At 40.9% G+C, this 23,500-nt stretch overlaps 1 protein-coding gene across 2 annotated transcripts in view; it reads right to left on the reverse strand.

Annotated features, from left to right (window-relative positions):
- The window catches only part of IKZF2 (IKAROS family zinc finger 2), a 114,021-nt gene that overhangs the window by 83,661 nt on the left and 6,860 nt on the right, over nucleotides 1–23,500 (reverse strand). The window lies entirely within an intron of this gene.

Consider the following 23,500-nt stretch of genomic DNA (forward strand, 5'->3'; position numbering starts at 1 on the left):
CCTTCCTCTTGCCAAGCAGCCCTTGCAGTGATAGTAAGTCAGCAGCCAAAATAGGTGTAGACGTGGAAATAAATTTTCAAGGACTGATCCCCATTTGTCACACTACCCATGAGATAATGAATTATCACATTCCAAGAATCCATCTCAGGGTGAGCAYGTACTATTCTGTGGTGAATCTTACACCCTCAAAAACCCACCAAACCACCAAATTATATTCAATGCATATACATGAACAAGTTTGTATCGTTTGGGTCTGACAGACAAGATACCTGGAGGTAAGGGTGGTTGGAATGGCCTCTCCTGAACAGCACTATAGACGACATTCCTACAGAAATACATCTAGAAAAACTCAGCCTTTCTAAGCCATACAGTAGTTCCTTCTAGTATGTAACTCAGATGTGATCAAAGCTGAGGGCATTTGTGAATTCCTACTCTTAACACTTTAAGAATTCAGTAGGTTTTAAATGGGCATCCAGAAAACTTTTGACACTTAAAGGTATGTTTTCAAAGCAGCTCTTGGGAGGCACATGCACAAATCCCATTATTTGTTAACAGGATTAGTGAACACTGCTTTGAAAATATATCCCAGACTGTTTTCGTATTAATAGGCACATTTACAGAACTCAAAGACATTAAAACTTGTTCTTTGTAAGCAGACACTGGTCTACTCACTACTGTCTAAAAATTCCAGGTAGCCAGCTCCAGTTAACCCCTTGTCTCATTTTTTACCTAGGCAGCATACCTTGTCTGTCTGACAGAATTCATAGTGGAGGAATGATCACATTGAATTTTGATCATTGGAGTGAATTAATTATTTCAAACCATATTAAAAAAGAATGGCATTTGTCTTCTTCTTATGATAAGCACATGGAAAAGGAAAMAAAACCAAGTTTTATTATGGAGCTTTATATTACATTAAAACGATGGCACATTTTAAAAAACCTGAAACCAATAATTCGTAAAATAGAATATAAAATGCTCTAAATCAGAAGTCCTTATTAGATCTATTCTTATGGCACTTCACACCAAATGAAAATTTGGCACAATCTGAGGATTTTTGTTCWGTACAAACGTCTTCTATAAAAATCAAAGCAAACTTGCCATCATACTTATACAAAATTTGCAGTAGGTTTTATAAAAAATAGTACATAGTTCAGCCAAAATCTCTATAGCCTTGAGAATTTCAGTAAGCCAARGGAGAGTTAAATCTCCAGTGGTCCAGACACAGGTCGGAGCATTGATTTCTGCTGCTACTAATTCCTCTGAAGCAGACGTCTGAAGACTTTCATTTTTGCACTGCCTTGTGGCACAGCAAATGAAAAGAGAAAGAAACTTTTAGCCCTCACTAACTCCAGGCTACCCCAGTCCTATAGTAAAATATGAAACAGCTCATCCAACTAAAGGGAGTTCATAACCATGCCTTCACGTATCCCAGGGCTTCCTGTTTTAGAGCTAGCACAGGTCTTGCCAAGGAAAATCTAGGTTCTCCTGCTGAAGCTCATGCCAATCAACAGGGTAGCAAACTCATGCTAGAGCTGCACAAAGTCATGAAAAGAACATGGAAAAGACATTGCTGCTGCTGCACGACTGCACCATGTCCCATGAAAAGTGAGTGCTGCTATATATGCACAGCCTTTGCAGGCCTTGGCTTGGACTTCAGAGTAGAGGGGGCTGCCACCAGCCTTGGAGTGAGAATTTGAGAAGATGAGGGAGGCGTTGCTTAAGGCTCAGACGGCACACAACTGGTGACCCCTATAAAGGTAAAAGGTGCCTGATTGCCCTACGTGACTCTGAGCCCTCCGCCGTCAGGCCACAGCGCCATACGATCCCATTCAGAAATGTGTCAGACTCCTGCCCACATTCTTGCAGAAGCAAAAGGGTAACTGCTTCATTCCTAGTCTGCTGCTTCTCATGACAATTTTGTAAGTTTAAATAACTTGGCACCCTGCATGGTATTTACCCCTTCCTGTACTGCTCCATGGGCCCAATCCCATACCCTTTCAGAAGGTTTAATTCACCAGGAYGACTAGATGTGGCAGAATCCACCTTCATTCCTTGACACAGAGGAGAGATTCCCAGACTAGTCTGAAAAGGGAGCTTCTGAAACAGAAGATGTCTCATGGCTGAGGCGCAGACCTCTGCGTGGGCCAAGCTACCCTGCTTCTCAGGTTGGTGAAACAGCGTCAACATTTCCCTTCTTCCCTGGAAACACTTCACCAGCAAGATCACGTCATGGCACGTGCCTTTTTTGTAACTTTATCACGTTGCTGCCCAAGACATCTCATGTCACCTAAACCCAGCTTTTCCTCCTGTCATTTCCACGCCAGGCAGGTTACAGAAGAAATTCTTGTTCTAGTCCCCGGTCTCCAATCCCATGCCACACACTCCCACGTTTCATCTAGTTTTCATTATTCCAGCCCAAATGTACCAACTCCTTCTGTACAATTTTCTGATTTTTTCACATTGATATTGTYCTTTGAATTTGAAGAGACATCAGTACCTCCCCATTTTTAATGGCAATTACTTAATGAACATTTGACACAAATCTGTTTTGAGACCTAAGGAGCTTGCCACCTTCTTGTAGCTTCATAAGTCCCACCTTTTATAGCCTTCCCCAGTCCTCCATTTAGACATTTTCTCATGCACTTTTTAAAAGCTGTATCAATTTCTATCTTAGTTTAACTAACAACTTTCTCTAGAAAATATATCAACTGCAGTACCATAATGCAGATAGATTAGGTATACTCTATTCCTTGTTTCCAAGATTAATATATTTTATCAAAGAGGAAGAYGCAGGAAATCAATTCATAATCAAAYGATGCAATCACCTTTTAAAGTTGAAGTTTAATAAAGCAACCAGAAAACTTCAGTTTAAATATTGTACCTAATCTTGTATTTAGACTTCTCAGCTGTTTTCTAAACAAAAACTATTAGCCAGAGACTAGTGATTTTGCAAATAAATGGAAGTTTTATAGTCGATTAGGCACTTTTTATTACCTCAGGGGATATACTATGCACTTATTTAAAAAGCTTAACATTCATTTATTCACACATTTGTTTTACATGTTAATACATTAAAGATAATTAACAGCTTCATTTTCTAAATGATTTTTAAATTCGTCACTCATGTCAACCTTATCATGAATGCAAATTGGAATTAGCCTCAACCTCTCAAACCAGTTTTTATTCATCAGCTTGCAGARGAGAACAAATCTTTCTCCTTTTCCACCTACTAGCCATCTTACCCACTTTGACTGAACTCTGAATAAACTGAAGAAAATATCCCCGTACCAACAGAAAAAGAAACAACTACAGCAATAAAGCACTTTCAGCAACAAGCTCTGCTTTTAGGTGCTGATTCTGTGACATCCCCAATTTTAGCAGCTAGACACACTAACATTTCAGCAGCAAATATTTAAGCAGCACTTTTGCTGTTATTTAAGTGATTTTTCTGTTACTGTTGATTTATGTTTTAAAATAGACCCTCTCCATTTCAAAGTTAAGCAGGGTTTTAAAAAGTTATTGAATTGAACCTGAAAATCCAATTGACATTTTAAAACTTCCTTTTTAAACTAACGGATATTTATGTACTCGGGTATTCAGCTTGCTCAGCCTGCCTTCGAACAACTTTAGTTGTACAGCTTCCTGAAGGCATCTTAAGGCATTTTCCCCCTTATCCTCTCTCTTTTCTTTCCTCAATTCTCTGTACTATTGAGGTCACACTAATCCAGCTATAGTTGCTCACATGACTTTTGTTCTGAGAGATGCCAGTGGCTACTGTGCCATCTCTGTGAGTGGTACTTACTAAATTATGCCTCTGTAGGCATTGATTTATTAAAAAAAAAATCCCCAGGCTTGTGCAAAGTAAGTGTTAGCTAAGAGGAAGTACACAGAGTTTAATGGACAGGGATGGGCATGTTTTGCCAGGTAGCTAATCAGACTCAGAAAAGCATAAACCCATATAAAACTTCCTGGTAAAACCTGGTGCTGTCACAACCAGCCAGTCACCGGAGCAGAGAGGAGTCGCTCTCCACGCTGTCCTCCTCCCTTCAGCTGCTGCCCCGTGCACTCAGTGGGCTCCTGCTTTGAGCCAGGATTTAAGGCAGCGTGAGCTGCGCTCGGCTGCATCAGCCGGCCAGGTCAAACAGCTTCCAGGGACACGCACCGGCTACAGGCGCTATAGGATAATCCTGGAGTCCTGCCCGGCATTCCTGCTCCTGCTTTCATAATTACACATAAATTACCTGGCTCTAATGAAACGTTCAGAACTTGTGTGGAATACTGTTGCGTGCCTAATGCCTATCTTCAGGTGCATAATTAATTGCTCTGCAAGGCATTTTAAGGCAGGGGGAATAAAAGCTCAGCATAAATACTGATCCGACAGTCTGTAAAGCCAATGGACTAGAACAGAAAGGCCTCTGAGAGCAGTAGCTTTCAGCTAAGGCCGCTGATATCGTTATGCAGCGGACTAATTAGGATATTATTTGTTACCATTTGGAGGAACAGCTTCTCAGTTTGGTTAGAGGTGAGCACTAATCAGCTGCTGAAATCTAAACTGATTATGTCTGAAGTGTCGACAGATGCAAAACTCCCTGAGTGAAGAATGAACATGTGTCAGCTTTCTGAGACAAGCTCGGGGAATACTTGTTTAACAGAAAAAAAGGCACATTATTTAATACTGTGCAACAGTCATGCACAAATAGAATGAATCATATGGAGAACAGTGGGATAGAATGTACCAGTCTAACACATAGAAATAATTATGTCAAATGTCCTTTTTCTTCTCAACTGAACTCTTTCCTCACCACTGATCTTCTCTTAATTGAGTTGTCAGGGATAGGAAAGGGCCAAAAAAAGGCCAAACCTCCCAGACTTGTCAACAAAGCATCCTGGTTCACTGTTCTCTAGAATGTACATTAACACTGCTGTTTAAACAAGCATAAATGAGCTCTCCCTTCCACAAACACTAAGCTCAGATCCTTCCCTGATCCAAAAATGATCTGTGCACATTTTCACATAGTCACCTACCACCACCTGATATTATCTGCACACAACAAAACAGCAATCTTTGCCCTACGGAACTGGGAAGGGAATTTCATAGTAATACTCCCATTCCCGCTCCAAGGCAGTTCAGAAGTAGCAGAAAGATCCTAGTTTTAACCAGGACAGACATTTGGCAGAGCCAGGGACAACTGCTTCCTTCCTAATTTGGAAGGCCCTAAAATTATTTTAGATTTTGCCAGAGGGACACTCCATCCTGTTTTCAAAATGTCATGGGACTGAAAAGGAAYAAAATCCAACCAGTTTCCTTTGATCTTCTCCCCAGAGCAGCAGGGTCTCAATGTATTTAGCAGAATCAGGACTGAACAGTTCAACTTCTAGCAGGAATAAGGATCAACACTGCACTGAATACAAGTTATGCAAACACATTAGTATCTACCGGACTGAGGCTTCAAAGACCAGATTTGAGTAGTGAAAAGAACAGAGGGATACAGCATCAAAAGTGGCACATTTCAGCATAATCACCTGCTCACACAATTACCAGATACAAGACAAAGCAGTCGCAGTCATCACACTCATTGTATTAAACAAGGCAACAACTCGCACACTTATCCCTGTCTGTACTTTGCTGGACCACATGGCTAAAAATGTGCAACAGTTCCAAATGCTCTGTAATAAGTAATAAGATGAATTATAAAGACACTGCAAAAGAATCTAAACTACATAAGGTGCTGAGCATATATATGGAAAGAGACAGCCCATATCCCAAAAAGCTTTAATCCTCCTGAAAATTAAAATCCAAACAAACGTGTGGGTTTGAAATGTCATTGTTCAGCACCAGCCAATGAGATATTCCAGTCTGAGTTTCTGAACCATCTGGTAAAGCATCACAACAGCTTTAAGCGTCCAAGGATCTGTCAGGGGCTTTAGTTTAGAAATACTAATAATCCCATCATGTGCAGCTCCTGCTGAATGGAAGATATACCTACTCAATGATTTACTCCCCACTCCTTTACCCAACTGCACAAGGGAGAACCAGCCTGAACAAGACCTGCTAACATTTCTTCATTTGAATACAACTTTGCTCAAATTATTGGAGAACTATTACCTAGAACCACAGTCCTTCATCTTACAAGTCAAAGTGAGTACTTTTGGTGGGTCAAAAGGAAAGAACAACTTCCACGAAAAGCRTTAAAAAAGTATTTTGCTTTGAACTACTTAGTTCTACAGATTTTATGCTAGGGATTTCTTCCTTACTTACAGTCTACCTTGACTTTTACAGGTGACATTTGGGTGAAGGAAAAAAAAAAAAGTAGGGAGGGAGCTTCATTAAACACATTTAACAGTTCTACACAACCCACAAAGCAAGAAACACTGGTCTGGTGAAATGAGCTTGTAGCTGGAAGACAGGCATTTCAGCGTGTGTGTGGCTTGGTTTCTGTCTTGCTGTGTGTCACTGTGACTGCAATCACTTGGATCAATGCTCCAAATGTCCAACTGCATGTATTCCTGATCCATTTGGAAATGGTCTAACAATGTCTGCCATCTCTAAAAGTCAGGCCTACAACATCCCAAGGGAGACATTCCAAAGAGACAGGTGGCTCTTGCTAAAAGAGAATATAAGCTCTTCTTCCACCTCCAGTCTTTGAAAGTTCAGAGAATGCTGCCTGTTCATCATTAAAGAGGATTTGAAGGCTTGGGATGAAGTACCCTTTTAGAAATGTATCCATAGACTAAAAGCACTAATAAGGGGGCTTGGAGTTCTTTATTCCTTTTGATTCCAGAAGGGTTTATGACAGTTCCAACAAGTATGAAATTGAACTATCACTTTAGGACCATTGGCCCCAACACGTGGCCTGTGGTCAGTGTATTACCCAGCGTCACTTGGGTAACCTTGATAAAATTAACAGACGTAGAAAAATGAGGTGACACAGAGACCTGAATACATCATGTTTGATGTGCTGCTATTGCCCACAGGCTKAGAGCAGCTGCTAACTGTTTTTTATACCAGCAGTTTGCAGACACCAGAACATGGGATACTCCTCGGAGGGCATACAAACACAAAGGAAGAAATGAAAAGGTGTYGTTAAATAGTCTTAAATTCACTCAGTGAGACCCATAGCTACAATGCAAGATGGCATTTGGTCTGGAAATTAGAAAAAAAATATTGAAATAGAGCACTTTTTAGAAGAAAGCAGCCTTTGAAAATAGCCTCACTGGAAAGGCACTCTAAGCTCAATACACAGACTCTTCAGGGAAGTTGTTTAAAAATGCTTTGTACACAGCCAATGAACTCCCACTTATTGATTGAGATGGCATCTCTTAATTGTTCAGTTTGTTAAATATTTCTCTTTGAAGAATTTTCTTTCCAAAGAACCACTTACACCACTTTCTGTAACTTGCCACTCAATCTATCAGCGRACACAAAAGACTTATATACATGGTGATGAGCTTTTAGTAGTTAAAAAATAAACCAGCAGCAACAACAATGAGAAAAAAAGTGATTTGTCTTTGAAAACCACACTGGAAAATAACTACTTACAGGTAATTCTAAATAGAGACTGTGAAGTAAAGACAACTGCAACCCAGAGCTAATAAAGCCCTATCTCTTAAACTCAGCATCCTGTGAGCTGATACTGGGCTTTTARCACTCACTGTTCTGCAAACCACTGGAAAAAAAAGGTAATGGGTAAAGCAAAAAGATGTGATAAAGTCTTCCTATTTCGTTGAAAAGCCAAATGCCATTTACATGAACTCTTCAGCAAATCATTGCAGAAAAATCAGCTGTCAATCAGCTGCTTCTTCTATATCGCAAGTTGGCCAGAGAGGGGGAAAAAAAAGTGGTTTTCAAAATTAAGARTTGGTGATATATAAAAGCCATTAATCAGTATGAAGGGCAAAGAAGTGAAGCCATTTACAAGATATTGAATTAAGAAGAGTCAAAACCCACAAAGTATCAGCCCTTTTTAAACTCATATGCTACCAGCATCTGAAAAAGAGGGATAGTTTTAGATAAATGAAGAACTATTCTTTTCCGATGGGAAAGCACCCAGTATGGGGTTCATGGCCTTAAAGAAAAAAATAACCAATTCACCAGACAAAAAGTCAATGCTGAACAGAAACCTACTGAACACAGTTGACAAGATCTTTCTTTTGCTGGCATCTGGGTCTTTTTCTATCAGTATCCAACTTTGCACTTTCCAGTGAGAACCAGTGAAAGGCAAATTGCTTCACAGTCAAACCTTGTGTGAAAGCTCTCTCCATACAGGATCACAGTGAGAACATCRACCACGACAATAGCCTCGGATTAATCTAGAGCAACTATGGAGGTACAAACCCGTGTTTGGCTGCACAGTGTCCAGTTCTGTTCATCACCACCTCACCCACACTCCCTGCCTGCAAACATTAAAATACATGTATCAATCTACCCATGTGCGTATACCCAATAAGCCCAGGCACACGTGTGACAAATCACGACCAAAACTCACACTTTACACTTGACAGATCTCTGGACAGAACCTGAGATTCTCAAATCTCAAAAGCAAAGATGTGATGAAGACTCTTTTGTCTCCTTCTCAAAGCTGAAGAGGTTGGTGACCATCCATGCAGTGGATGACAAATGTTCTCAGAGAAGGAAAAGTCATGTCTGAGTCACCCATACCACACCAAGCAAGTTTTTTATTGGGGCAGATGAGAAAGAGGGATATTAAGCCTAAACAATAACTATTATGGGCGTAAGACACACCTCTGTCATTAACAAACATCCCTTTTTTCAACCAACAGCAGAATTGGCTAAAAATAACAGTAACTTGAATTAAAAGGGAAAAAGGAGATATTTAATAGAAATTACTTTTCAACCAGCTCTAACTAAAAGGAAGTAGAGGGAAAATGAAAATAAAAGACATGGAAAGGTAATATTAGAAGTACTCCATGTTTTGTTGCTCTTGCTRTAGCAATAGCATCTCCCTGCTCCATCCACAATCTTCCTTGCCAGATCAAGGCAGGYTGACCCAGCACCTCACTCCATATAATTTATCCCTCCACAAAGAAGCAGAAATAATACCCTCACTCTTCCTCACTCAGCTATTATTTATCAGTTATAATCACCTTCAATCCAAGATAAAGTAGGTTTCCAGCTCTCTAGATCAGGGGATAATGTCTAGCAGCATTTCAAAAATGTGTTTGCCCAGCTAGGGATAATTCAGAGCAAAAAGGGAAGTCCTGCAGGATGTGCTCATCTCTGATAGCCAAACCTCTGAACCATTACATGGAGAACCAAGTCTGAACAAGGAGGAGTGAGGAAAAGGAAATGTACACATACCACGACCTCACACTTCTGTAATACTTCCTCTCCACAGTTCTCTACACAGGAGTAAGGCATGAATCTTCATCATCCCCATCCACCAGGGATGAAACCCTGGCAGGGGAGAGGGGGAATTTCCCCAAGATAAAAAGGATACTTTTGGTAGGAAAGCAAAGTTCGTACTAAAAAGTGTTACCGGCTCTCAGGATTCTGCTAATACTGCCACCCTTGTTTTTCCTGACAGAAGAGTCCCACCACATAATTGCTTCTCTAACACAACAACAGGCATTGAACTTGGAGTTCAGGGAAACAGGAGGAGGAGGGTGGAGAAGGGGAAACCAGCAGAGTTTCAAATCTTTGGTGTGTATTTATAATGTTGCAGAGAAACTGCATTTCAGGATGGAATGATTATTGATTTCTTAATGGATTACTGCTGCACAAATTTACACTCCCCCCAAAAAACATCAATCTTAGGATAATAATTATAAACCTATCATAGTGTATAGAGCATTCTGACTGAGTAGAAACTTATCGCTATCTGCCGGGAAATGGTCAGTTTTCTAATTTCTCCCACTCCAACCACATTACAGCATGACAAGGAGCTACTGAAAAATACATCCTATTATAAAACAAAGTTTTCAATAGCCACAGGACATAYCTCCAGTCAACTTTCATTAAACAGACTCTTTTAAACTACTGCCCTTAAGATAASGTCTGATACATTAGTGAACAAGTTAATTAGTTATTAGAATCCTTTTATGTTATTTTCCTCATTGTAATGAAGCACCCAGCATTGAGTGAGACTCCTTAATGGGCAACATACATTCACAAACCCACACACCCTCACTTTTTCTGCTTACCAGCCTACAGTCAAATGTTTCTGTAGCTAAGTAATTTTTTAGCAAAGGCATCCATGGAACAGCTTTGCTACAAGCAGCATCGTGTTGCAAAAATGACTGAAATACCACAAAGATTCCCCTTGACTTCAGGAAGTGTCAGACCAAATCACTGGAGACGAAGCACTGTGGAAATTAAAAAATCATTCTAAACCAAAAAACTCAATACCAAAAAGTTTGTGCAAGGTGCAAGAATGTGGAAGATTCAAGACTGTCTGTGTTCAGTGGTTCTCACTCATAACACCACCACTGTTTAACTAAAGGTATTATAGGARGCTGCAGTCCAAACGTGAGCCATGAGCTAAAGGCGACCCGCTAAAGCGCTGGTTGTGAACCCAGCATCTCTAAGCTGCTGGCTCCATCCGTCTGCAAGAGGCAGCCACCCTTTGCACTGGGTCAGAGGCAGCAGAAAAGTCAGCTGGCTGCCTTGCTGGCCACACAGTTGACTGACCCGTGCCAGGCATCAGCACAGCTCAGCACACCTTTGTCTCTGCAGAAACAGTGCCAGGAGCTCCCATCTCTGCTCAGACAGCACCCCTCTCACTGTGTGAGACCATGCACTAAACTGGAKCAGTAAATCGATCCAAGCTAAAAATACCCCTTTTTGTTATTTAGTTTTTCAGAAAAATCTGCTGGCATTGCCACAGAGAACAAGGAATGCTGAACTCTGCTTTAAATGCTTGCCTTAGGAATAGTCATCTCGGCTAGAAGRGCATCTGGGGCATCTGCCAGTTGTAACACCTTTGAACAGTCCTAACTAATGACAGCCCACACACCCGGTGCCACTTAAAACATGTGCAGGTTAAAACCCTGCACACAGCAGATTTCCAAGCTCCAGCAGCACTGCTCAGCTGCAGTTTGCTCCACAGCAGAGCTGCAGTTACACCCTCCTCAACACCAATCCTGCTATTCCCAGTCCTGAGCCTCGCTGTAAGCAGTGGGTAATGGAACAGCTTGTGCAAGCCAAGGGCTGGAATTTAAATGGAAAGCTGAGGTCCAGCTTTCTTGTGATCCGGCTGTTGCGTTCCATGCCTAGAACAATTTCAAATACAAATGCAGCCAGCTGATTTCCCCCCAGACTAAGCCTGTCACCACCTACAACTTGCCCCACAATAGGGCTTTGCTCCTCAAGTGTGTGGAATTAGAGAATCTTGCACAAAGTGCAGTGGGCTTTGGATAGTAATTTGGATAAATTACTCACAAGAAAGCTCTCCAGCTACAGAGCACAGGATCAGCACCTTAACTCTCATTTCTCTAAGAGGCTCCAATTTAATTAGTGCAGCAACTTCTCCCCTTTTTCATAACCTACAATTCCATCCTTTCTCCTCCATCCCAGGAACCACTCATAGCTGCTGTAGGACAGCAAGAGCATCTCCAAAAATCCTTGACTCAAAAGGTGGTTAACAAAAAATAAAACAGCCAAAAAAAGCAGCATTCTCCAAGGTACACAGGCCACATAAAATAAAGGCAAAGGACCCRAAATTCAACATTTGCCACCAGCTTCAATTAGCAGCAAAGTGGGGTTTGGGAAAACAAAGGCCTCTTCAGGGCTGCTATAGGGCAAAGATGAAATCCCAGAATTAAAAACAAAATCCCCACATGCACATTAATATTCAGAGGCAATTACCTTTCAGCTTAAAGTCAGCCAACATGCATCTTACTACTGCAGCTCTTAAAGCAATCTTGTTTACAACTGGAAATGGATTACATTATCTCAGCTCCACCTATCCACATAATGCAGAGCAAACTGTCAAACATAAAATTACAAAATGGTTATTGTAAGGTATCCCCTTCAGCATAAGAATTAATTTGACCTATTTTATTACTAAATTATTACTCCCACACAAATTTTCTATCATAGAAATCTATCAGCACTGACATTTATATTCCAGTGAGGYACTCTCAGATGCCTATTTTCTTCTTCTCCATCTCAAAGGTGTATTGAACAGATTTGATGTAAACAGCCTGCCAAGCTAGTTAAAATCTTTAAACTTTACACATACAATTAGACTGTGACAATAGCTATTTGCTTAAAAAGAGAGAGGGAGAGAAAGATACATACACAGAATTTCAGATTCTGAAATAAAATGCTTCACAAATTGAAGAAATTATTAATCTAAATTTAAGAAGGACCTACAGATATTTTTACTACRGCTCTGGCAGGTTGTTCTGATTGTCACCAAGAGACATGATTTGACACAATGGCCCTGATTAAGAATGTGCTTAAGTCCTATTAAAGCCAATGGAAGTTAATCATCTGTTTAAGAGCTTTGCTAAATCAGGACCAGAACAGGAGACATTTCCAAAAAATCTGGGCCTAAATTGAACACACACTAATTAGCTGCACACACCAATTACATGATTATGGATGAAACACAGTTGTTTAGCATTTACAACAGCACACTTTGTGTGGAATCATTTAGAAATAAGGTCTAATTATCATTTCATAACAGGTCCCACAATGCATTATAACCCACATATACTATATTAATTTACTTAAAGGAATAGCTTAAAAAGGAAAAAGAAAAAAGTAGAAATTCTTCCAGTAATATCAGTCCAAATTCTCAAGTGAATCAAGATCTGACCATTTTGGAACTTCAGTGTGTTCACAGGGAGAATGTCTGAGCACTCTTACTCTGGCCCATTTCCTAATTGCTACATTTTGCTTACAGAAAATATTCACTATTGCATTTCAAAACGCAACATTTGTACTCCATGCTGTGTAATGACTTAAGCCGTGMATTCAGGAAACAAGCACATCGGCACACATCTGCATATCCAGGATAACAAATATCAGCAAATTATTCCTAAAAATATTTGTGCATACTAACCAAAAGTTGTTTTAAGTTTAATTGTGAATGTTCTCAATCATTTGAACTATTTGACATTAGCCAGGATTGACAAATCTCACTTTTATGTCCTTTACATTGACATTTATTAATTTTTCTTGGCAGTAAGATTTTCAGATAAGTGAATAAAAAAGCCTCCACTTTGATTAAATTAAGTAAAAAAGGCATTCCCAAAGCCAGAGATCACTGAAAAGCCATGCTTCAGTGCAAAACACAGCTCAGGAATGAGAAGATCCATAAAGAATTACATTTATTAAACAAACACACATTAAAAAAATCCCCTCATGGTATGTAAGGCAATCTTGCGATTTAAAACTTGACTCATGATTGTGAAAGTTTGGAGTTGGCATGCCAACTTGGTGAGCCATCTGCTCACCAACAATTTATAAACGAGACTGCTGCCAAAGCCACCCGATTACTCAGTTCTAATATTAGTGATGTAACTAAAACATGCTCTTAGGGCTTTTCTCCCCATGGACCAGGAAGCACAAGGAAAAAAAAAAACCCTCACAGAGAAAAAGTTAAAAATAAAATAGGTAAAATGTATTTATGCTATATTCCCTTCAAGTCTGGTAAGTAGGAATAGTAAAGATTAAGTCAATGCTTCAGTTCTGTAATTCCCTCTAAACAAGTGAGAAGGGAAAAAAAAACCGTCAGTAGAGTGATTACAAATGATAGGATAGTAAGAATTATAAAATGGTTTGGGATGGGACTTTAGAGATGATCTCATTCCAAGCTCCTACCATGGTCAAGGACACCTTCCACTATCCCAGGTTGCTCCAATTCCCACCCAATCTGGCCTTGAACACTTCCAGGGATGGGGAAGCCACAGCTGCTCTGGGCAACCTGTGCCAGGGCCTCACCACCCTCACAGTGAAGAATTTCTTCCTAACAATCTAAGCCTACTCTCTGGCACTGGGAAGTCATTCCTCCTTTTCCTGTCATTCCAGGCCCTTGTAAATAGCCTCTATCCATCTTTCTTGCTACAAGTAGGTCACCCCAAAACCTTCTCTTCCCCAGGCTGAACAATCCCAATTCTCTCAGCCTTTCCTCACTGCAGAGGTGCTCCATCCCTCTGATCAAATTGCTGGCCCTCCTGAATCATTCTGTACCCAATGCCCATTTCTTTGTAAATGATTTAAATGGTAGTTGGCTAAAATCAAACATACTGTACTTATCTCATAATAGCATTTAATACATTTTGAAAACAGATTAAAAAAATAATCAAGAAAATATGCATACAGGCTAGCAGGTACAACCGCTGATTTTACTTGTGATGCTAATTTTATCATTAGAACTGGGCAATCTGGGATAAAAACATTATCCTATTTAAACAATTTCTTTCTTATCAAAATTCAATGTTACAAATAGCAGCAAAAACATGCTGGAAGTTACTCTACAGTAAATAATCCTTGGGGCAAAGATACTGTAATGAAACTGCATGAAAAATTACTCACTCAATCATTTTTAAAACGTTGAGTCACAATTCAGTTTTGTTGGCCTGAAACTCCAGATCTATCTCCATGGCAAGTCAGTAGCAAATCCCAAAGCACAGCCACTATTCCCAGAGCTCAGACACACGGATGTGCTGCTGCCGGAGGAAACCCAGGAGTGTGCAATGTCCTACACCATCTCTTCCACGGGGCACCTCCTGCCCGAGGTAGGAGAGGCAACAAAACAGTTTAACCACCGGCTTCAGTGTGAGCAGAATCAGGACATTTCCAAGCGCTCTACGAGGGACACTAATTAGACTCAAAACACAGGCAGTCCTGGAGGCATTAATTAAGAGGACAATGACAGTGACAAGCACCCTGCTTCATTTCAGAACACCTTGTTCTATCACTGCCAAAAGGAGTAGCTTTTAAATCTGCAGTTTGAAATTAAATGCATCATCATTACCCAATTACTGTCCAAACTAGTTTCCTCAACAACAGATCGGCTTTATTTACAATTAATTTTGGTTAATGAGTTAGTTGTAGTTTTATCTGACAGATAATGGGASAGAATTAATAATTGCTTAATCCACACAAAATTTTGTTGTTCACATAGCACACTAAATTTTGACAAATATTTCTGAATCCCAGCCAACAACCACCAGCACATTTTCACCATCTGAAAGCAGCCAAAGCTCAGCAAATGTTACCATTTTACATTATAGTAGGTTAAACTGTTTATATATATATAATTAGAATTATTATTATAAACTATGGTCATAATTATAAATTGAAATTTCACCACTGACTCATAAGGAAGCTTTCCCCTTTCCAAAACACCTGGCCAGAACAATTTATTAAGATCATCTCTTTGATGATCTACAAAGATTTATTCCATCTATAGTTGCACAAGAAAATGCTGCAGAGACCCAAACTGGAGAATAAACTGCCATGCTCACATCACCACCTTCTCTCAGAAATACTTTCCCCTTCCTGAATGCAGGGACATATTGGGTTTGCCTCCTTCTAGCACAACARTCTCTTGCTGGGGTGCTGTCTACCAGACACAACATCAAACCCAAGGACCTCCCTGTATCCAGTCATTAAGGAACCTTGGATAATTATATGGCAATTATTTATATTTCTACAGTGAAAACACTTTTTTTTCCCTAAGACTCTGTTCTAGGCTATTAAAAAGAACAGCCAGGGTTCCAGGGCAGGAATGGCTGAACTGGGACACAGATAAAACATCCTGACATGAAGATGAGGAAGAACACTACAGAGTAGCAGGATAGATTATTTCCTGGAATGCAYTGCAGTTTGCTTTGGTTTTGAGTACATATATGATATATATTTACTTGAGCAAAAATCTCACTACTATCGATTTCTCTATAAATATTTAATGGTTACCAGTCAGAAGGTAAATTTAAGTAACAATAGCAATAATGACACTAAATGAATGAAGCACTTTAAAAGTGAGAAAAGAAGCAAACACTTCTTTACAGCATTTTAGAGCAAGAGCAGTAAGACAGAAACCTGAAACCATGTTATGTGCTGATAGCCTGAGTCATGTCTGGTCTCACAGGCAAGCCAGAGAGGTGATTTTACACAAAAATCTCACCAAAAAGTAGGTTTTGCAAGCAGCAAACTTAGCAGAGACTGGCTTCCAACAACTTTTTCCCATGCATTTGACATTTGAAAAGGGTGGCGCCTAATAGTTTTTCCTTCAGCTGAAGCACAATTCACATACCTCTCTGTCCTCTTTCTGGCTTCCTCATTTCACAGGAATTGCACTTTTCTAGTATTTTTCAAGCCTATACTTCTCTGTTGTATGTGACCAAAACCCTCTCTAAGTGCCTTCCATTTGTATCATTGCATTGCACRTGTACAGGCTTGTCAAAAATCAGGGCTGGACACATTTTCCTATCTTTTTCTTTGGCTGCCAACCTTCTCTACTTGATATTAGGTAATTTGGGGGCAGCTGACAGGTTACAGCCTTTGGACTATGAGTGGGATTCACATGTAAGTACACAGGATTTTGACAAAATAAATTGTGCAATTTGTAGAATACAAATTTAAAAGAAAGTCAAGAATAAATTCACAGAGCGCTCATAGTCCACTAACATCATATACTACTTGACACTTTATACACAACTACCACACCATTCTTCTGAACTCTTGAGGACYACCTATACCCTGACAATTTGTAGTCACATACACAAATTATGAAACWGCCTCCCACCTATAGGAGCTCAATTCTTACTAACATTAGTTTCCCTACTTTTTCTCCACCTCTTCAGTCTATAATTTTGTACACTTATTTGTATCTCTTAAACTGGTATRCTTTGTGAAGCCCTTAAAACTGAAAAAGCATGATATAACAAGGGCATATTGTTATATTACTCCCTAGAAGAACAGATTTTCCAAAGGATARTACCCCACAGTGATGGGGAGACAGGCCTGCATATTTAAGCTAGAGGGGGAATTTCAAATAGGGGGTTTTGAGTAAAGYTTATACCCCAGATTATTCCACACAGCTGCATGGAGATGTATTAAGACTCACCCAGGAACCACCTGTGCTGGTAACAAGGTCAAAACAACAGGTAAGGTTGACCCAATTTTGGGAGATTAAACTGTAAAACTATTACTCTCAACTACATTTAGGACGTGCCTAAATCTGAAAGGTGATGAGGATTAAGGCACTGAGTAAATTTAAGGCCCAATGGTGTATTCTGAAATATTTCTATACTTGGGCAGACTCTGCATTGGTGCCAGATCCCTGCAGACTCTCCAGGGATGCAGGAGAGAGGCCCCTCACCACGACAGCACATGTGCAATACAAAGACTGTACCTAGGAATGGACAATTAAAAGCAGTATGCAAAACTGCTAATTAATAAGATTTATTCTCCTTCAGGGGCCGTTACCTTGACAAGGCAAACTCTGCAGGATATCAATTTCTCAAGAAATAAGATTAAAAACCAAACGCCATTTTATTCTTTTGCCTGAGCTGTCTCCCTCTATTACAGACCTGGCTGCTAACCGGAACAAGGTCTTCAGTCTACTGCCACTCTTTCCTGGAAACTTTTAAACCATCCACAACTTTCAGAGAACAGCTATTCTTCCTCAAATGAATTGACCTCATATCTCTTCTGTGCAAAAATACCTCCTGTTTTCATACAGAAAGAAGAAACTTCTTTCATTTTTAAAAGAAGGGAATTCACACCATGCTATTTGCTGCTCCTTGGACTAAAGCGGGTGCTTAATTCACACTGCTGAAGTTTAAACGATGCCCAGATAGTTACCAAAAACTCTCTTAGTTTGTGTTTTATGGTTAGATCATTACCTGTGAGAGCAACTTTGCTTGCGAAAGGAAYCATAAAATGTCCAAAAGCTGAGCTGAGTTGTAGGAAGGATTAGATGTGAATTCTCATAGAACTGCATACACATTCCCMAATCAAAGAGTAATTATGAGAAAAATTACCATGGACTTGAGTAYATCACAGGATTCATCAGCCAGCTTTCTGTACCACTCACCAACGTAATTTTCATGGACTGAGGGAACACATGCCCCTTGAGAAAAGCCAGGAAAATACCCCTTTCTTCTGATGGAATTGTGAGGTGTTAAGAGGCTGGGGGAAAATGCAAGGAAAACATGACTAAAAAGCAGCTGAGAAAATCCAGCCTAAAGCTGAAGGTCACAGCACAGATATCTTTAGTCTAACACTTGTTTTGCTCAAGTGGAGGAACAGAGGGGATAAACAAGAAACCCCCCCCTCCCCACCATCGGAATGTCAAACTTTGTCATGTATGCGGTTTAACCGCCAACGCCAACGGAGCATCTCGCTCGTAAGCCCTGCCCAGATCTTCCATTAGCTGGAGAGGAAACACAGCCTGCCTTACCACCTCACATGAGAAGAAGCTTCGTAAGAAAAAAAAAGGCAGTAAGTGGGACAGGTAGGCAAGGTGAATGGATTTTCTGTATTCAGTACATCCTTCCTCCTTTGAAAAACACTTGAGACATCCAACTCCCAAGACAAAGGGCCTCGCAACAGTTGCACCAAAATATGGCTGGGTCTTCCATGCCCACTATATGAAGTTTTCAGGGTGGACAGTAGTACCGGGTCCTCCAAAGACCTTCTACAGGCCAGAGACAGGAAAGAGACTTGAACTAATCCCCTTCTCTCTCCCCTACTGCAGTGACTACACCTGYGCCCAGAGCAGCCTCACAGGTGGTACCAATACCACAGCAGGAAAAGAAGCTGGAAAAAAACAGTCTGTGCAGCTTCTCCAAGTAACATGAAACCATGGTGGGGAGAGCAGAGAGCACAGGTCTGCAGTGAATCAGTTTCCTTGGCTCATGCCTTGYGTAAAACTTATAGCCTGCTAAGAAAAGGGGCTCTTACCTGTGTAGGAGAATGATGCACTTAAACTCTGCTGTCTTTTTCATTTACTACCAGCTGGTAGACACAGATATTTACACCCTCCACACTGGGGGTGGTAGCGTGGTTTGGCCCTAGGGCTGACCTTCCCACATCCCTGAGAGGACACAGGGATCTGACCATCAACCTGAGTTTGATGGTCACCAAAGGGAAGACCAAGAGCGCTGTGACTTCTCTGGACACAACAATCACAGAGCAACCTCGAGCTAAAGGAGCTCAAACAATGCATGTGGAATCCACTGCCTCTTTGGCCTATACCTTGGCCACCCAGCAYTATAAAAATAAACTCCCCAAACTGGAAAGATTTTTTTTAAAAAATAAGAGGCAGAGAGAAAGCAAAAGTCAGTTAAAAAAATACCAAAAAGGACATTCCAATCTACAGAAGTTGACATGTCCTATCAGCACAGAAATTAGGGGGATCAATCAACCCCATGCTTTTCCAGGAACAGTGTCTGCTGTTTTACGGTATTCTCCAGTGTAACACCTGTAACAGCACTTGCAGGTGACCCTGCCAGCCAGGGCTATGCTCAGAGCAGGAGCTTCTGCCAGCATCTCTCTGCCTGTGAGGGATTACAGTTCTTCAAAGCCACAGGCTGACACAGCAGTGCCAGCAGAAGCCGGTAATGTAGACCTGGCTCCAGATCAAGGGCACATTTTGCTGGGCAGTGTGAATAGGGGCTTGTCCACACACAGATCTGGCAATGCTCAGCAGCAGTGGGAAGAGTTAAAATCCTGTGTTTGCTGTAATATAATCACACCACAACAGGATACTTTAGGACTACCACAATTATTCCTGTGCAGGACAGGAAATAAGCTGCACTGGTATTAAGGTACTTCTGAATGTGTGCCATTGTGGGGTTGCAAAAATTAAATGCAAAATAACCCCCAAGCAAAGAAGATATAGTAAAAAAAAAAGAATCCTACTTTTGACAAAGGCTAACATATACCATCCAAGCTTCCATCCAGAGTGATCTACAGCTTCTGTGACTCAGAAAATAAAAGGCAAAAGGGGAAAAAAAAGCAGCATAGATACATGAAGGGGCTCTCCTACAATGACCAGAGTTGAGAGAAAAGCTGAGCCTCTGGTCACCTAGCCCAGAGCAATATCTGTCATGTTCATTGCTTCTCAGGGATAATCACAGCTCTGCTTCCTTCCATTAGGATGCAGCAGTCAGCTGCCTGGACTCCAAACAAACGTCCACCACTAGGCAAGAGACAACATGCTGTGGCACAGGTTCCTCACCTGGGCTGGCAACAGGTCTTGATACTACACGGAGCAGTGGCTCAGCCTTCTCTTAATTTTCTACAGGCCTGTTTCAAGGTGGGTTCTCCCAGGAATTTCATTCACTGGGATTACTGATGAAAAAAGCAGAAAAGGAGGTTCTGCTTTTTCCTCCAGGATGGAATAGCATCACTCCCTCAAGGTGCCCTCTTGGCACTGGAAGCACTGCTCACCCTCAGCACCGCACAAAGCGAGCACAGGCATTTCCACCTGTAAAACTTAGTCCTGCAAGCTATCACTTAGCTGAAGGACGAGACAGAGTGTGTGGCCCRCAGGAATGGGAAACAAGCCTTTGATCTGATTTCCTGGGAGAAGTTACCCATTGAATTCAACCTTCCCCCAGATTCAGGGATGGGAAAGACAGGACACTCTCCAACGGGTATCTTGTCATCCAGCTGCTATCAAAGTGTCATATTTCATGGAAGATGAGGACTTGCTCCTTTCGTTGGCATGTCTGAAAAGGAACTGAAATTCCAGAAGCAAACACTGAAAACTTGCTGACTACAAAGCTAGCAAGAGCACAGTGTTGTAACAGGGTGTGTACCAGGGAAAGTTAACTGAACCTGACAGTCCAAGAGAATAACAGAAGCTTCCTAAGAAAGGTGTGTACTGCAACAAAGCCCTGGCAGATGACCTCTCAACAGACTTCCATCAGAATGAATAAAAACCTATTTAATGAGATTAACTGATCATTTCACTCCACCCTCGTTATAACACTCACTGAGAGGGAGGAATGTTTTTGCAGCTGAGTATCCTACTCCATAGGGAATGCCAGGACTGTGACAGAAGATAGGAAAGATACAAAGGGGAGCCCTTCACCATTGCAGTGCGAACTACAGATATTCAAACACCAACTAATWTCAGTGGCTACTTTGTGTTAGTTTATATAGAGAGGTTTTTATCAAAGGAACTATTTCATTATTTTAACCACACCAGTGTGAAAAAACTAAGTAGATGTGGATGAAGCTACAACAATTTAAGGTACGTCGCAGGAAGTGCTTAATTTCCAGGTAACCCTTTTTTCTGTTTGTTTGGGCTTTTTTTCAAGAAATACATAGTGTAACGCTATGTGCAGAGCTTTGATTTCCTAGGTGTGGAAAAACCCCTCTATTTCTGTTAAAATCCTCATTATCACCTTTCCATTTAATGTTTTTTATTCTCAAACTCCAAGAAAGCTAAATCCATTGGCTAAAACTTTGATGATTACTATTSCCCTGGCAATTCTTAGGAAGTCTGAGGATATGAGACTGAAGCAAAGACAGTGTTCTTGTGAGTGTCAAAGGAGGTCACTTCTTACAGTTCCCTGCCACACTTTATTGAGCTCATGCCTCATGTTTGAGTTCATCTTGGCATAGTCCATCTTCACCGTCCTTAAACCTGCAAAACCACAGGTACATCTGTAATTGGGCATCATCGTGCAAATCCATAGCTGAGCTCTAAAAAAATCAAAGTGTGACTGCAAAGTCAGACACAAAGGACCGGAGGACATCTCAAGTGACTGTCCTAAGTCCAYCTCCCTTCATAGGAGATACCCAGAACAATAAATGCTGCCTACCGTACTCCTTACAGACTGCTGARGGAAGACGATTCCTCAGCATCTCGATGTGATCAGGTACGAGTGTTTAGCACTTTCCAAGATATTTGGAAGAAATGGAGACCTGAATCCCCAGTTCAGAGCACAGCAGTTTGGCTGCCGGAATTCCTCATGCCCCAGTGCACACATCAGGGGAGTGACTGCCTCAAAGCACTAATTCAGTCCCCCCCTGCAGCCCAGCCCAGCCAGCTTCAATCACCCTCCCTAAAGGAAAGCCTCCTGCAGAGGTTCAGCCTCCATCACCTCATCCTACTAAAAAGCCAGAATATACTGAGCCAGAAAAGAATCCTAGTGTAAGGTTCAGCCTCTCATGCCTGGCAGTAAATTCTGKTGATGGTAAGGTTTGTTTGCCGTGGAGCTGAGGCATGGAGTAACTTCTAACTTTACGCAGTTTCATTTCAGCAGTCAGGCTCCACAGCTAACATTTCTTTATCCCTACAGATGTACATTTAAAGCTGTGGTACATGCAACTCTCTGATCAGGACAACACAACTGTGATAAAACAGGAGTCATAYGACAATTCAGGTCTGAAAAATGGAAGTGATCATAAAATATTTGGGCCTTTGATGCTACAAAAAAAAATGCAAATGATAGTCCACCCTAATCACTGGGAATATAGCATTGGGTACATTATAATAAAACTTTGCCCAAGTTCTCTTTAAACACCGCTGCTGAAATCATTCCCACTTAGTGCTGCTGTCCCAATTAGTGATCTCGTCAGACGGCACAATCATTCCCCACCACCAAGAAAATGCAATCAYCTCATTATTTTCAGCAGCAGAGTCAGCCGACATGGCTTATTCTCTTAATAAATTAATTCTCATAACTTACTAACACTTCAAGCTACTATAAACACCTCTTGAAAGCGTACCACAATTTTAATCAGTTTCAAGTATCAGATGTTGGGTTTGATATTTATGATTGTTCTGACTCTGCTTCGTTTAAGGGMTCCTTTTGTCTATGAAAGCAAAGATAAGAAAGTTAACTGGGACACCCACTGTCAAGTCTCTAATTTAAGGGGAAATTGCCTTTGTCTCTGACTGTCAGATACTAACAGCTGCTGCTACTATTTTCCCTATGATACCAGGCCAGTGATCTTAGAGAAGTGTCCTTCATCCCATACAAAGCAGTGATTGAGTCAACTAATTGTACAACTGTGCCCCTGCAGTTTCTAAAGCAGACATTCCTCTAAGTCCATTTTAACCTGCAGGGAAAAAATATCTCTAATAACTGAAGTAAGAACTCAGTGTGGTATTATGAGGAGGTGACTGGGAATTATTTCTTTTTAAAGCCTCTTTTATAAGGATTCCCCATTAGCCTTTAATTAGCATGCCAGTTCTATTCGGAGGTTTCTGATCACTTATAGCCCAGTTCAACATTCACGGAAGGGAGCAAGACAGACTCCCTTGAACTCGGTGGGGTCTATGAGGGGGCTTAGGGCCGGCCATGCAGGGAACTCTCTAGTACCAACACAAAGTTAATTGAGTAAGCCTTTGACACCCAGCTCTGGGTGTCAGCCTTTGTAAGAGTTTTCCTATGGAAGATCAAAAGAAAATGTGAACTTCCAGATTTGGGGCTATGTAAATATATCATCTGTACTCAGCAGGTGCAACACTAATTCATCTTTTGCTGTAGAGAAAAGTGAGATGATCTATCAACCTGTTCAGTTTGACTATTTACATGTATTTTAAATCTTTGCTTA

This window comes from Malurus melanocephalus, unplaced genomic scaffold (assembly GCF_030028575.1).
Source record: "Malurus melanocephalus ecotype Western Australia unplaced genomic scaffold, MMel_1.1 scaffold_20, whole genome shotgun sequence".
Classification (NCBI taxonomy): Eukaryota; Metazoa; Chordata; class Aves; order Passeriformes; family Maluridae; genus Malurus; species Malurus melanocephalus.